Source organism: Corvus brachyrhynchos, unplaced genomic scaffold (assembly GCF_000691975.1).
Source record: "Corvus brachyrhynchos isolate BGI_N302 unplaced genomic scaffold, ASM69197v1 scaffold363, whole genome shotgun sequence".
Taxonomy (NCBI): domain Eukaryota; kingdom Metazoa; phylum Chordata; class Aves; order Passeriformes; family Corvidae; genus Corvus; species Corvus brachyrhynchos.
Genome location: NW_008237404.1, coordinates 1,070,370 through 1,087,095, shown reverse-complemented (window position 1 = coordinate 1,087,095; position 16,726 = coordinate 1,070,370). Strand labels below are relative to the sequence as shown.

Sequence of the window (16,726 nt, the reverse complement as noted above, 5' to 3'; positions counted from 1 at the left end):
GAGTGTAAGCCAAATTTCAGTCTTCCATCTACCATTCATTGATCCTTCACTTAAACCTCTGGAAGCTGAAACAGAGTTTCTGCCCCTGCCACTTCCTATGACATACATTATGTTCCTTGCATAGCAACTTTCTCTGTGTTTTCCAGCCTTTGACTGAAGGAGACTAGGTTCAGATCAGATATTAGGATGAAGTTCTTTACTGTGAGTGAATGTGGTGGGACACTGGAACAGGTTGCCCAGAGGGACTGTGGGCTTCATTTCCCTGGAGGTGCTCAAGGCCAGGTTGGATGGGGCTTTGAGCAACCTGGTCAAGTGGAAGGTGTCCCTGCCCATGGCAGGGGGTTTGAGCTAGATGATTATGAAGGTTCCTTCCAAGCCTAACCACTGTATGATTCTATGATTCCATCTGAAGGTCCTTTCACGGCTGCACTGTGCAAGGGTAGATTCTGCCCACAAAGAAAATAAAGCACCTCAGAAAGTTTTTACATGCAAATTGGTGTCCTCTGTATGTGAATCAGCACAAGGAATTGCATCAGTTTAAAACTGGTCTGTAGGAAGAAATGCTGGGGGTTTTACATGTTCACACAGATCTAAAATGGATACTCCAGTTTTGATGAATCGTAGAATAAACAGAAAGTATACTTTTTCAAATGAATGCATCCTACAAAAGCACTAGTCAAACAATGGAGAAGAACAGACCAGAATATGGGTCTTTGTCTAGTGTTTTGACTATCACTAAGAATAGTGTTTGATACATAACTTGTGTCAGTCTCTACTTCTTGGGTTTGAAGAGAGAAATGCATGTGTCTGACATATTCATCATGCATTTTTAAATTTACAGCAGGTTTATTTGAATATGGCACTATGAGTTTGCAGTTTCCCTGTGTAGAATCAAGAGGAAATATAATGCTGTACTCTGACAGAGCACTTTGTTACCTGCGGAAATTTGCAGTGTGAATTACTTAGTATATTGCAAATCTTAAAGATGTCTTTTTAATAGGGGTATCAAACCTGTGATAGTACAAATATTATAAGGAGATGGTACTGATTTGCAGCTTTCTAGCTAAAGATAGGAAAATTTTAGCTTTGTTTTGAGATGAAATATGAAATATAAACCTCACTTGAGACCACATACTTACGGCCTTTAAAATACTTAGAATCAGTCAGCTGAGGAATTAACTTATTCCCAGTAGAAGTTAACATAAGCTGTTTCAAAGCTCAGTGTTTACATAGGTCACAAAAGTTGAAAACAGCTGGAGACATACTTCATGTACTATTGCTATCTATGTAAGTAATGGAATTTTGCAAGTGCAATGTAAATAGCCTATTGAAGGAAAAATACAAGAAACATGAACAATAGCAGTGACTTGTTAACTAGAGTAGGTTAGCTCTTGTTCTAAAGACCTCTTACTGTGATAAGGCTGACAGGCTAATTAATTAATGACCAGGATTTACATCAGGTGCATGAGATTTCTTTTACCTGTGGTTTATACTGGGGTGTAATAAATGCTGATTAAGAAAATACTACTTTAGAAGTTAATTGGGTGCCAAATATGCATTTAGGACCCTATTCTTCAAGCTGCTCAGTGTTCCCTATGAGGCAGTCATCATCTAGGAGGGATATTGGACCCCTTCTTGAAGGTCTGAGGGCACTCAGCCTTTGATCTTTTCTAGTTCTCAAGAAGCCCGAGGCGCAAAGTGCTATAAATGCTTACTAGACTCAATTGTGTAGTATTACTTAGGCACAGAATTTGGGGGTTTATGGCTTAGTTTCCTTGTAAAACTGTTTGGGACTAATGGTACTTCCCATCTGACATATTGTCTAACCCTCTGGACTCTCATAACATTTGTCAAGCAACTGAAAGACCTTTCTGTTTCAAAATGCCCTGAGTTTCAGAAGAGGCCACTTACTCTCTCATGTCCATTCAAAGTTGGGGCACTGCTAAACCACTCTGGAAAGCCTGTAATCTCTCAGACCCAGAACTACAAAAGCAAGATTATGTTCAAACAGAGATTGTTTCCTTTGCTGAGTTGCCATTTCACAGTCAGAGGAATTGGGAGCAACAGTCCTCACCCCTTTTCATTGTTCCTAGTCATAATTTCATCCTTCCCAGAACACAACTCTTGTTCTGTCACCTGAATGTCTGTATCCTTTTTATAGAGCTCAAGCAGAAGTTGTCTGGGACACTGGATGTTAAACTTTGAGTGATTTAAGGGAAAATTTGTCCTTTTCTTGATGTTCTGCAGGTGAAGCATCCTGACAGAGAAGTCTGTATAAATAAATTAGAAACAGCAAATGATCTGGTCCCTTCAGAAACATAATCCAGAAAAATTATATGGATCCCTCAGGAGGGAGCTGGAAATTTTTCACTTACAAGTAGTTCCAGGACATGTTTAGTCACCACAACTTGAGACTTCTTTTCACTTGACTGCTAGGGAAAAAGAACAGAGACTAATATACATTCAAGCTCATGCTTTGGGCCAAAAAGCAGCAGAAGGTAAGAACACCTACCCTACTGGAGCATCTCCTCTCCTCTCTGTAATAGCTGCCTGAGATTTCCAGGCAGGAAACTGAGGCCATTTCACCGAAAGCCTGAGCCACATGCCTGGAAACTTGCTTCCTATACTGCGACCAACACTCACTTCTCTTTGCTCGTAGTGTGTGCACATGCTTTGGGGCTGCTGAGAAGGCTAGTACACTGTTGAAGCTGCCACCAGACTGCACTCCGAAAAGGTACACAATTCTGGGTTGCAGGTAACTCAGGCTTTTTGTAAACACTGGAAAAAAAAGATGGTCATCCTCTTGAGAAAACTGACTTGTGCCTAATTCCTAAGTTAATGATAGAAAAGGTCTCCAAAAGGAAGTGTCTGGTGTCCTGTAAAGAAAATGGCCAAAGAAAAAAGGCATTTGAAATCCTCCATGGAAAGATCTGACCTGCCTGAATATAGCATTTATAAGCTTTTTTTAAAAGCTTTTTTTTAAAAGCTTATATATAAGCTTTTAGGATCTAATTCTTCTGTTTTCCAGAGTGAGTGCATTATTTAAGGGAAGGTAACTTTCTTGGTTCCAGTTAGAATGCTTAGACCCAAAAAAAAAGGCTCATAAGTAGTGCAGATACTGTTAAAACAATCAAAACTAGTTTGACTCCTTTTCTGAAATGCTCCAATGGCCTGCATGTCTCTAGATCATGTGTTTTTGTCTCTGTTCCTTACACTTATATGATGACTGCCTTCATTAGTGAGGGTCAAAGTCTTACATATGGAAACAGGGAACTGTTTCAAAGTTTTGCTCTTTTATTCAAGTGACCTACAGTGTGGATGCACATGATCAGTAATCTCAAAGAGCTATAGCTGTAGTAGCTAGTATCCCTTTTACTCAGCTGATCAGGGCATTGATTAAAGCTCTGCAGCACCCATATTTTCAAACTGTCAAGAGGCAAAGCAAAGCATATGTTCTCCTGATTTCCTAAACCTACTACAAAGAACAGAGATCCATTAAATACACCAAATGCCTCAAAACATCTCAGTGGTGTGTTGTTCCTGAGCCTCTTTAGCACTCGCATTGGTGTGTAATACTGTAGGACTTACTGCAGATTAGAATGAGGCAATGTGTTGCCAGTTTGAAAAGAGTGTTAACAATTAAAAAAGTGCCAATCAAAGCAAAAAGATGAAACATTACACAGCTATTAAGAATATTATTCAGTCCTTTTAAATGATTGCCAATTTAGATACTTCTCTTGTTAAATCATTCTTGTTAGCTATTGTACTGAATGCCAGTTTTCAAGAACAAGACCATCCACAATCTTAGCTCATTAATGAAGACACAACCTGGTAGGTAATTTTATAATTAAAATGGGTATTTTGAGCACTAGGCTGACTTTTGCTACATATCCAACTCTCAGTTGAGTAAGAGGTTTTATGCAAAAGAATTTTAAAGGTAAATTGTAAGAGAAAAGATTGAAAGGGAGGCACAGTTGAACATTTTGACTGTTTTGAGCAGAACAGCCTTAAAATGTTCTGTTTATTAACACAGTGGAGAAAGGTTTGTGTAAGGTTAATGTTAGAATCACTTAGGATGGTAATTCCTTCTGCAAAGCATCTGCATAAATTAGAAAAAGCTGCCAGATTTCCATCTGTTAGCAATACAACTTCAGTCACAAAGACAACTGTCGTGACAACCACACTGAGTAGGTCTTTCAAATAAAACCTGTTAAAAGCTACTGCCCTCCAGCCTCCACCCACTGCAGTTAACAGCATTAAATAGCACTCTAACTGGTATTTATTTTCTTAGGCATTCCTCACTTGTGCAGCTGCTGGCACACTGGCCTTTGATTTTAAATATCCTCAACAGGATAAGAGTTTACAGTCTCTGAAGGTCATGATGTATGTGAAGTGCTTGTCTGAAAGAAACATCCAACCTGAACTTTCTCAGGCTGTTGTTACTGGATTCTATACACTTGTCTCTCACCTATTTTGCATGGTCTCACGTTTGGGAACTGTGATGGTTCAGATTATTTCTTCCAGATGATGGCAAACCACAAAGTAACCACTGAAGCTGTTCTGGACAACTGGTCTAGGTTTAAAGGTGGTGGGAATCACCTTTAGGGCCTTTCTACCCTCCCCATCCAAGCTGCTCCTGCAGTTTTTGATGAACTTGGGTGGCACAGCAAGTTCAGGCTAGTTTCAGCTCATCCATGAAATCTGTGCTGACAACAATATCAAAGCTATTAGAAACTTCATTTGTGGAAGGTCTCTCATTCGACAGTCTATTTTTAATCAGGCATTTCAGTGTCTCAGGGTAGCACATATAACGCCTATTGACCTTTGCAGGAATAGGTTTAGCGTTCCTAAAGCCCTCATCAAAATGTGGATGTACAAATGGAAATACTTTCTTGTAAGGGTAGAATTATTTTTGTGCTGTTTTGGAACTGTCGCCCTCACGTGGATTGGGCTGCTCTCAGGGACGGACTACTGCTGGGTGCCAGGCTGTTGGAACCCTTCTCTCAGGCATGGAGGGGGATGTCTGTCCATCTGCCAAGGCAGTCCCTTGTTCCCACTGCAGTTCCCTCTATCACTGGTTATCCCTGTTACACGTACAACTTGCTGATATTGGCTACACAGCTAGCATAGAAGAAGGGACTAAAAATGATTCTCAAATATTTCTAACTTGTGATTTAAAAGCAGAGAAGAAATTTCTTGTTGGAGGCTGAAAGGAACTGTTCAGGAACTGCTAATGAGTGTAATACAAGCTTGCTGTTGTCTCCTGAATATCTAAAAGTGGCCATTAAAAAGGTCCTTCACATGAACAATACAGAATGCAAACCAAAAACATAGAGCAGTGATGTTTTTAGTTATCAATGTCAGCAGAATTTCCATAAATAATGCTTCATTTACTTTTGTGCAAAAACTTTAAATTGGTTGGGTACATCCTTATGGAAGGAGAAAATTTTCTCTTCCAAGGTTTCTTCCTCTGGACTTCATCATATGTTGTATTTTGTAGTGGAAATATTCCTAATATTTTAGTGTGATCACATAGGAGCCAAAGGGCATCAGACACCTAAATATCAGATGTCATTTATTTTTAATTAAAAGGACATTTTCTAAAGGAAAAAAGATCAAAGCTCCTCACATCTTATGGTTAGGTCATCTGAAAAGATCGAGACATAGAGTTTCTGACTTCCTTCAGCAGAGGATACGAAGACAGTTCTCACATCTGCTGGAAAGCATTGTGATGAGGATGTGTAGCAGCTCTTTATGAATTTAACTTATCTTGTCTGACAAATACTTACAACTTGAGTGCCATATGGAACATTTTGTTGGGCTCAGTGTGCATCCTTTCAGGCTCCTATTTGGATGACTTCTGATTTCATGTCAGTTAAAATGAACTCTTTTTCCTTGTCTTGTCCTTGTTTCCCACTTGTTTTTTTGCATTGGCAGCTGCATGGCAGAGAAACAACACACTGTGTTGCTCAGCTCAGGGCAGGGAGGGGACTCCTGAGAAGAAGTGTGATAGAGGGGGTGGTTATCTACACTGCTGTGCTCTGTGGATGCTCAAAATTGCATGTGGGTGAGCCATGTGCTGGTAGTGGAACGGTGCCAGGCAGAGGTATGAGAAGAAACCAGCACCAACCCTCCCTGCAAACTCAGTGCAGAAGCAAGGCAAGATTTTATTGACACCGTGAGGCACAACAAATCTATCAATGAAAAGAGATGATGCAGTTTAACAGTGGGGTGCTAGGACACAGTAACAGCAATATCCTGGGTTCAAAACTGAGATCACTGCCCTCTGGCTGGCTCAGGTGTGCTGAGAGTTAGTCAATAATGACACAGCATCTTCAAAGCATTTACAGTGTTGGCCAATTAAAATACCTTCTCTAACACTTTTATTCATGTTTGTTAAGGGTTAGATCGGGCTTTTAACTTCAAGCAAGGAGCTGTGGGAGGCTGGCTGGAGTAATGCTCCTTCCAGCACATCCCTCTTATGTGGGAGGTATGATGATAATCAGCTGCGGCTCTTTCCAGGACACAGCCTGCGGAGGGAGCAGGGAAGGTGACGCTGCAGCCGTGCAGCAGCTGAGATGGCAGGCAGCCCCCATCCCAGGGTGCCTTCTCGGTGGGCTGGTGGTTGGCTTCCTGCAATGCCAGTTGCATCCTTATCTGCTCGCTCCCAGGGTTACCCCGGAACCAGGCAGAGTGTGAGGGTGGAGGAACAAGTTTTGGCTGGAGGGACATCATGTCCAAGGAATGGGGAGCAGACTGAACTCTTTGGCTCTGGTTCCTCTCTCCATACTGAGTTAGCTGAGTTAGCCCAGCCCAGAGGAAGGTCATGCACTGGCAAAAGGCGTTGCTGCTGGGGTGCTTCCCCTGCATGACTGGAGGCTTCAGCAAAGGCTCCTATGGCATCTTCAGTGGCAACTCTGTGATCTCCTGCTCCAAACTTAGCCACAACTTCTTGTGGTATTAAAAATAATCTCTGGACTTTCTTCTAAGCAACTGCAGCCAGAAGTGACAGCAAAGCTGGGGCTCCCTAATGCAATTGCACTGTCTATTGATACAGTAACAGTTAATATCACCACCCTCTAACAACATTAGCCCGATCTGTAAACAGATAAAACAAAGGCTGCTGGTGATGTAACTTGGTTGATCATAAGATTAGAGACCCTGCTGGTCTTTGTTTGATCCCTTTAAACAAAATCACAGAGATTAAGTAGAGAATTTCTAGTGATTTTATTATTAGTGTGTAATATGTTTACTTAGTCCTGATTAAACAAGGTAACTTGGTTAAAACAAACAAACAAACAAACAAGCATACTTTTACCAGATCTGGAAGGGATAATCAAACTGGGGAAGCTCTCCAGCGTATTTCAGTTACACAGCAAATGTGACTGTATCAGTGCAGCAACCAGTTGAAAAAGGATCATGATTCTGGAACAGAATTCATGTGCTTTTGAGTGTGAGTCCTGAATTCTCCTTGCAGTGCAACAGGAGACTGTGCAAGAGGCTCTTACTCTTTTTGCAGGGAGACATTAACAGCAGGGATGTGATTTTACTGCGTGATGGGAGGTGGTGTACTCCCTTGGGTTAGGATCCAAAACATGCCAGGTAGTCACTTTCTGCTTCAAGAAAGCCTTTCACATTAGAATAAATGTTCAAACATGGGAGACTGAATATAATTATTTACATAAAATTCTCATGCTTTTCCCTGATGTGTTTTTCTCCTTTCTGGAGGTGTGTGTATGTTCCAAAGCCAAGCCCTGAAGGCCTCTTTCTGTCCAAACTCCCTAAGAGTGTTTAGGCAGGGACTTTGTGGCTCATAAGTAGCTTTTTTTTCCTGGTAGCTCATTTTCCAGAGAGGTCAGGTAATAAGTATACCATTTGCTACTTTGGGCTGCATCTTTTAAAGTCACAGACCAAAGTGATTATCTTATTTTCACTGATGCCCTCAGCAGAAAATAGCAAGATTTTGAAGATTCCTGTGAAGTTTAGTTTCAATTTTCAAAGTGTAATTTTTTTTAGCATACTGCCATGTTCTCAGAAAAAAAAGTGGATCTAGTTAAAAACACAGTTCTAAAGCAAATTGTCAAGCAGCCTCATTGCTGGAACAGTCCAGAGTCAAAGAAAACACAGCTGCTGGTATCTCTCAACCATAGATGCCAGACCCTTCACACTGCTTTAGTGCTTTGGAATAGTGTAAATATCCATGTCCAAGCAAGAGGCTGGTGTCTGCATCCTCAGAGAGTGCAAGGATGGCAGCTGTGCTGTGTATTCAGCATTTCATGGAGGGCAGTGGAAGGCTTCCACAGTTTGCTTCCAGTGAGTTAGCCAGCGTACAGGGAGCGTGAGCTGGTGTACTATGGAGCAAAATTTGTGCTGACTGCGTTTGAAAGTTGGAATAGGTGCTCTTGTCCTGCAGGACTGGGATATGCACTCAAACCCCAGGCCAAGTCCATGACCATAAAAACATCAAGGTTCTGGGATCCACAAAAAAATCAAGATGAAAGAAAGGTTTTTGTGTCTTCTCTCTTGAAAGATATGTTACCTCAGCTAGTGCTGCCTTCTCTTTATGTGTAGCTCTGTATATTGACCTGTCCTGCTTTGGTATCTCAGCACAAGGGCTCAAATGAAAAGAGATCAGGGGCACCTTGGTAGGTGTGACCTCATGTAGACTGAAATAGAATACTAGTGCTGTGATCCGTGCTGTATGTTGCTTATCTCCACTATCTTAGAAGAAGGACATGATGAAAACTCCTTTTGTGACCTCAGTGGAGGGATCCCACCTAGAATATTAGAGGAAAATCCCATTTCTTCATGGGATGCAAAGGCTGCTGTCTATATCAGCAAGTGCAAGCAGTGCCTGACTGAAGTGGAGCAAGGAAAGATATTTGCTCCAATAACTTAGGAAGAGCTTTATACCTGTCCTGCTTGTAATGATAGTGATATCTGTTAAGTGTTCTGCTTGTTACAAGGTAGCTTTCAGGGGACTTGCACTGTAGATTCCTTTATGCTGCAAGAATTAATTGTTGAGCTCAGACAGAGAAATCTGAATTTGGTCTTAGTATTGGTCCTCACTGCCATCTCTGACATGATGAATATGAAGCTATATATACACTGGGTTAAGATAAGCAATGTGCATGCTGAATATGACTTTATTCCATTCTGTGGGGATTTAAAATGAAGCTTTGCCTGCTGGGAATAAAGGAAGTTTCCCACCATGCCTTAGAAAACCCCAAAGTGTTGGCTGCTCTGTGGTAGCTGCCAGTTCCTGGACTGGTCTCATTTAACTACAGACACAAGGATGTTTATCTCTTCCTCGGTATTAATTAGTCCACATGGAAAGACATTCTGAGGGATAAGACTGAGGCTGTCCCGATGGGCTGCAGAGACACTTCGGTGCTTTCTGTCCTGGGAATCTGCCCTTACATTTGTCAAAACTGTGAAGGGATCCTACGGATTAATAATTCCAGATGGTAATGCTGTGATACCGAGTAAAAACCAGCCGTTTCAATCCAAAAACCATCAGTCATCCTAAGCACACAGATCTGCTTCACATGTTTTGTCAGTCTTCAAAGCATTTCAAAGAACCTTGAACAATTTTTTTTGTATGAAATTTTGACACTGATTTTTTTCTCCCCCAATATTAAAGCCAAAATTTAAACATTTTTTTAACCATTTCACAATTCCACATGTTTCTTCCTTGTTTAGACATTATAATTTTTATAGTCTTCTGCTTCTGTTTGGTTTTTTTCCCTGACAAAATTAGTTCTAATATAAAAAATGTTGAAAGGATGTTTTTATGGCAACAAAAACCTAGAGGAAAAAAGAGCTACAATTATTGTACAGTTTGCTATAAAAGTTTTTCCTGAAACAACATTTTTTTTAGCTTGAAGTTCCTCTGCAATGTGAATTGCTTATGCACTGAATACAACTTTTCAGCAGAAAAATGTTCTTCCCATACCTATAACTTATTTCCCAGCAATATCCTGAAGGGGAAAGTAAAGAAATTTTTTCTCTGTACTGCTGGTATTGGAGTTGGCAACCAAGCCCACATTCATAACAGGCAAACTGTTATTTGTTCCCTTTAGAACATATCAACTGTAAGTGTTTATAAAGTGCAATGCAGTGAATAATTCAGATATAAGTGGAATGGAATAAGCAAAAGAAGTATTGTCTGAGGAATTATTTGGCCAGCGTAAGCTTAGAAACGATGAAAGTTTGCTTACAACCTCAGCAGAAGGGTGGAAAGGTAACATACATCTCACCTGATGCTATGCATGACTAGTTCTCTAAAACTCTTTTATAACTGAAGGGCAAAGAACTTAATCAAGATCTTTAAGATCTCTAATCAGGGACCATAGTGCAAGCACCTTAATCAACTGTTCATGACACTTGAAGTGACATTGTTTCAGCAGGCAGTTATCTTCTGGAAATGCCAGTCTTTCTTCATCCAAGATAGTTAATTTAGACAAAATACTTGGATTTCTGATGAGTAAATTTGGGACTAGACAAGAACTGAAACCTCATGAGTACCTGAGGGAGACAAAAATTTGAGTAGAAGAGAATATTAGAAGTTAGAAAGATGGTAGGTTTTTCTTCCAAACTATGCTGTAGATTTCCTGAAGGCTCAGCATTGTTTGTAAATCCTAAATTCCCAGCTTGAGATTGTGGCTGCTTCACATGAGGGAAGATTAAATTTAATATATGTTTTCCAGTGTGAGAAATAAAGAAAGATTGGGGATTTTGTACATGGTATTGTACCAGAAAAGTACTAAGGTTTTGTGCTCTGTTGATATTAAGCCTTAACTTATCTGATAATGAAAATGGCAGCTGGAAAAATTCTAGTCTATTACTGTGCTCACAGTGGATTGGTTCTACAATAACCCTGTTGTATCCAGGGCCATCGTTAAGAACCTGTATTTTATTTTAGGAAGGTCACATGTCAGGGATCAGTAAACACTGGCCACAGCAACACAGACTTCTTTTTTCTCTTTTTCTTCTCTGATTTTTTTTTTCTTCTATAGAAGAGGATAATAAAACATAATTTCAGGCATCCTTCCCCTCAGTCATTAAATGAACTAATGCAATGTGAACACACACACAGACACACACAGACACACACACACACAAAGGTTGGAGGCTGGAAGAACATCATCTGAACTTCGTGGCACACAAGAGTATTATTCTGCTTTTTTGGGCAGCTGTCATTAAGTGCTGTCTCTGGACTTCAGTGCTTCGACTGTTCTCAGAACAGCTCCTTCTTTTGTGACGTAAGCTTATCTGGATCTCCATCTGGAGCCTGTATTAGTAGCTCCTCACTGTGCTTCAGTCCTCAGTGCCTGGGTGGTCAAGCTTCATGTCTGCCAGTACACAAGGACTGTGGGCTGTGTTTTGGAGGCTTGCAAAGTCCAGCTCTGGTGTTCTTTGCCCAGTCCAGCTACACACTTACATAACATCAACAATAACAGAATGCATACCATGTGACCTGCAAAGAGCTGCTTGCATTTTATGTGCCTTGCAAGTCCCTAGACACACACTGAGGTATTCTGTGGGAACCAGATACACACAGAGAATAATGTGACAACACACAGCCATGGGCATGTAGCTGTATGAGCCCACCCTCTGTCATTTGAACTAAGCTCTGTAAACTGAAATGGCCACCTTCCTGATTTCACTGGTTTGTATTCAACTGTCTTTGCAAAACAGACACATTTACTCCTATGTTTCTAACAGTGTGTTGGGGATTTCTATAAGGTATTGGGCATTGAAGAAGAGATATTACAGACTCTGTGTAATTTTGTTAGAATTTTGCATCAATTATCCTGTGAATATTACTTTTCGTCTTCAAAGAGTTTTACAAACATTTCTCCACCAGCAGTGATGTAATTCTAATCACTCTAGCAGATGTTGTTTTGCTGGCCTGTAATACCATGTCCCTGTGTCCAGTAACCTGTGCAGTCTGAAACATCAGTGCAAGATGCATCAAGAGCATAGCCTTCTGATTTAGCTTTGATGGATATTACTAAAACCAAAGACAATATAAGAAGAAATGTATCTATGTTTTGGGAAAAGAAGTATTGTTCAAAACCCAAGTTCTAAGCTAGAAGATGAGCAGTGACCTGAAGGATTCAGGAAAACCACATGTCACTGAGGCACTAAAGTAAACATGCATGCAAACAAATACAGAAAAGTGTGATGATGAGTTGGTGTCTCCATTGTGATGCAATAGATAAAATATTTTTTGTTAGAAAACAGTTAGCTTTATGTTGAAAAATAAGTGGCAGAGTCCAGAGAGAATCTAAATATATTAGTTTAATTTCTAATATTTTTCAAAACATTTTGCAATAGAAACAATTTCTTCCCTCAGAATCTGGCCCCATTTACCTGTAAACAGGCATTATGAAAGTTGGTGAAATAAAACCAAGTGATTAACTTCAGTTACAAAAGACTAAGTCTCCTTAGCAAGCTTTTGCTGTGATAAACCCCAACGTAATGCACTAAAATACATCCCTGTGGGCTTTCCTCTCCCACAGAGAAACACTTCTGTGCATAAATGCATGCTCACACATAACCACAAAAACAAAATCCTTGGTGAAATACATTCCCTAATGTGACCTGAAAGTGTTTAAATAGCATTTTGAACCACAGAAATGCTTACTCAAAGTCATATTTCCTTTGTAATTTGTGTCAGTGCTATCACTAAAACAAGAGGGAAAACAGAAATTAATTCTTGCACTATAATTTCTTCCCCATAGCCCTATTTGCCAAGACTATAGGTAGTATATGCTGTAAATTCTGATATGTGCTTATAGGCCTAGGGAAAAAATCTCCCCAAAAGCATATGACAGGAATGTAACTCCAGTCAACTTCCGTAAACAATCATACTTAATAGCTAACACATGAGGAAGAAAACTTGTATTGGGAATAGATTACTAAATGATACTTCGTAATGAAGTGTGCACACAGGTGTTTGTACATTTTCCTACAAAATAATAACGCTGATAAGAAATCACCACAGAATGCTGGGCTGCGCTGCCTGCTCCAAGCTGAGCTCTGGCCTGGACCTGCCGATGCCAAGGAGCAGGTTGGAGGATGTGCTATGGCCCAGCACAGCTGGCTGCCCTTCATGCCTAGGGAGGTGGTTTGCTGCTTCAGCCTTTCCAGAGACCCCCCATCGCCTCTCTCAGTGGGCAGGGACTGAGCCCTGGGGGCTGTGGTGGAGCAGTGTCCCTTGTCACCTCCCTTGGTAAAGGGTTGTTCATCACCTTCATGCCCTGGGGGCCTTTCCCCAGGTTTAGGATGCCCTTGCAGTCCCATTGCCCATTCCTGCATTCTCTTGAAGCCCAGGTGTGAGTGTAAGCAGAGTCCTTTACACACCCTCCGCCCTTTAAATCCTCCTTATTGACAGGCCATGGAGAGAGAGAGGCTTCTCTTCAGCAGGCATACAGCCTCCTTGCCCTGTTCCTGGCACCCATGTGTCCATGCTCTAGCTTGGTCCTCCCGCTGGCCACCCAGGAGGACTTTGCTGCACAGCTTGGGTTGCTGCCATGGTAGAGGACACCATGGCCCACTCCCTTCTTCTCCCTCTGCCCCACCCAGCTGTGCTGGAAACTTTGGAGCAGAATGAGCCCGTTCTCTCTGTCCTGTTACCATGGTCTTTGCTTTGTCCTGGTAATGTCAGTGGGGCCAAACAGGCCAATTCCGACCTCAGTCAATCAGATATTGAAGAACTGAGAACAGAGCACATTGCTTTTGACCATCATTCACTTTTGACCATCATTCACTTTTGACCATCATTCATCCATGTCTGAGTTAAAACCCACAAAAATCCTTTATCTAGATGCAATAAAGACAATGACTATATGATAAAGTTCATAAAACTGAGTTAGAGTTACAAAACTGGAGAACATCCGTATACTTTCTCACAAAAATAAGCCACTACATGAACAGTTGTCATGTTGTTACTTTTTCCTTTCACAGAAATCTCACATCCTTAGAAGAAGAGAGAGAAGAACTGAGGTTACTCCAATAACACTGATCTTATGATTTCAAAATAAAGTTCATGGTTTTTTAAATTGACAGGAGTTTGAAAGGCTTCCTGCAGAAGGCTATGACATATGCATAGTTTTCTTGCTCTGTGACCTGGGACAGCATTTTCAAGCCTGCTCTCCAAAAAATCATGGTTGAGATGCCCTTCACAGCAGTGTCTCTGGCAATACTGAATCCTTTTTCCTGAGAGGTAATTTAATTTTACTTCCATTGTCTCCACTGGAATTGGAAATCCTTCATAAATGAGATGTGAATCAAGATGTATGAAAGAGTAAAAGAGGAATGTCTATGGAGGAGCTCCTTCTGGACCCTCTGTGTTATTGTGCTTTAAAATAATATAATCAAATTCGCAAGCAAACAAAAGCTCACAGTAAAGTCCAGTGAACTTTGGACCTCAGTTAAAAGCCATCCCTGAACTGAAGAAAGATAGCTAAGGGACATCTAGGTAAAAGTGAAATCCCCAAACTCTGAATATTCATTGCATTCACAGTAGAGAAGATGAGAAGGTGACTGAAGCTCATTTGGGAAGGCAGAAAAAGTTTATCTGTCATAGGTGCTGAAAGTTGAACAACTTACTTATGTCAAATAGGACACAGTTTACAAAATAAATATGTATGTAGAGTTTTAAAATGCAAAAGAAAAAAATAGCAAAAGCGATGTAAGCGTCTAAAAACATTCCTACTTTGAGACATGCAAACATTTTCTTCTTTATTTAAGTTTCCAAATGGCTCAGTCCCAGGATCAAACAGACATAAGTTCTTCGATTTTTTCTTTGGTTAATCAGAGAGAGAAAAAAATCGGTCTGGGACTTGATCAAGGTCTCCAGCCTTGTAGGCAAGTGACCTAACCACTAAGTTGTGGTAGTTGGTAAGTGGATTCTTCTATCTCTTAGTTTGCCCAGAAATATGTTCTTGGGCTTCAGACACTTTCTTCTTTTGTCTGTATTCTCTGGCATATGGTCAGATTCAAGCAGCATAGCAAATGATTAACAAATGTAAGATATTTTGAATTTCGTTGCAGAATAAGACAAGGTATTTAAGCAAGTTGCCTTATTTCACCTTTAGTGCCCTTCAAGATTCAAACCGAATCTGATATTTTCCCCAGTTCAGCTAATAAAGATAATGTCTTGCGTCATGCAGGTCTGACTCTGCTACATTCAATCACTACTGGGACAATATGATGAAAAGTAGAAGATTCGTTATATCTGTTAAAGGCCAAAAAATATTTAATGAAAAATTCCTAAACAGAATTTTAGCTGAAATCATTGCTGGAACAAAGGTTTTTTACCTTTTGGAGTCTATTGGAAGATCTTGAGGTCATATATCAAGACTGTCTGATAGAGAATACAGTATCTAAGAGGAATATGGAAGAACAGACAGGCTTAAGCAGTTATGAGATCCTTCTACCACAATAAAGGTGGATTAAAAAAAATTAAAATAGAAGAAAGAAGAGACCTGCAGCTTTGTAATGGAGAAAGAAGATGAAGGAAAAACTGTAAACAACTCTTTCTAGGTGTTATGAAACCCTGCTACTTTTCTGGTAGAGTTTAGTTTTATGCAAAGAGAGGAGATATAAGACAACCTCTGAAAAACTAAGTGCAATGTTCTGATCTTGAATAGTTCAAAGTCATGTGTAGCTTGATGTACCTAGTAGTGGAACTCATGATTCCTAATATTCAGATCTTCCTATGTTGATTATTACTGGTGCAGTGAAACAATCAGCATACAAAGATGATTAATAAAGCTGTAGCAATTAAGAGTTCTTCTCACTTCTGGCCATCAGGCTATGTCTGTTCTCCCTCTGAAACTGAAACCTCCAAAGCAGGCTTTAGAAGTTGAAGACTATATTTTGTAGCATATGGATTCAAAAGTGTTTACAGGGAAGTGTGTAGGAACAGTATTCCATACAAATAACATCTGTGGTTAAGATGGAAGGTGGATAGATCGCAGCAAGATACAAAGGTTAATTTGGGAGTGAATGTTTCAGCTTATGCATATCAAAGCATTGATGCATGAGTCACTGGCACAGAATGAATAATTTTTTTGCATCAGAGTAATACAATGTTCTTGCTTACTGCTTTTCAAATCTATGAATAATGCCAAATGAAGGGATTCTTCCTTATAGCAGTCATTTTCTGTGTTTGCTGCATAACAAAGATACTGATTCTTACAGAATACATAGATGGATGTCCTCAATATGCCAAATATGAGCAAGACAGGGACAGAGATGGAGACAGAGATGGAGATGGAGAGAAAGAAAGAAAAAGAAAGAAAGAAAGAAAGAAAGAAAGAAAGAAAGAAAAAGAAAGAAAGAAAGAAAGAAAGAAAGAAAGAAAGAAAGAAAGAAAGAAAATAAAAAGAAGAGAAAAAGAGAGAAAAGAAAGAAACAAAGGAAGGGAAAATCACCCCCTCCTCCAAGATGCAGTAACAGTATTTTTAAACTGCTTTCTGATAAAACTCTGCATAGAATCAGCATAAAGCTTTTTATTGCATACACTTTTTTTTGAAACTGGTGTCTGAGAGGTCACTGGCCAGGTGTTTAACTATTCTTGCTTAGAATAGAGGCCCATTATTCATTTTTATATTAATAGTAACTGGGAGATGAGGAGTGGTAAAATATATTCAGTTCTTAAATTAACACCTTATGACAACTTGAATTAAAACACAATGTGAGTGTATTACAT

At 40.0% G+C, this 16,726-nt stretch overlaps 1 long non-coding RNA gene across 1 annotated transcript in view; it reads right to left on the bottom strand.

The window, feature by feature from the left end:
• Positions 1-281: 281 nt before the first annotated feature.
• The window catches only part of LOC108445854, a 21,110-nt gene continuing 4,665 nt past the window's right edge, over positions 282-16,726 (bottom strand). The window contains exons 3-4 of the long non-coding RNA XR_001860881.1: positions 2,644-2,652; positions 282-384 (exon numbers count right to left, since the gene is read on the bottom strand). This is a non-coding gene — a long non-coding RNA (uncharacterized LOC108445854). The remainder of the gene's footprint in view (positions 385-2,643; positions 2,653-16,726) is intronic.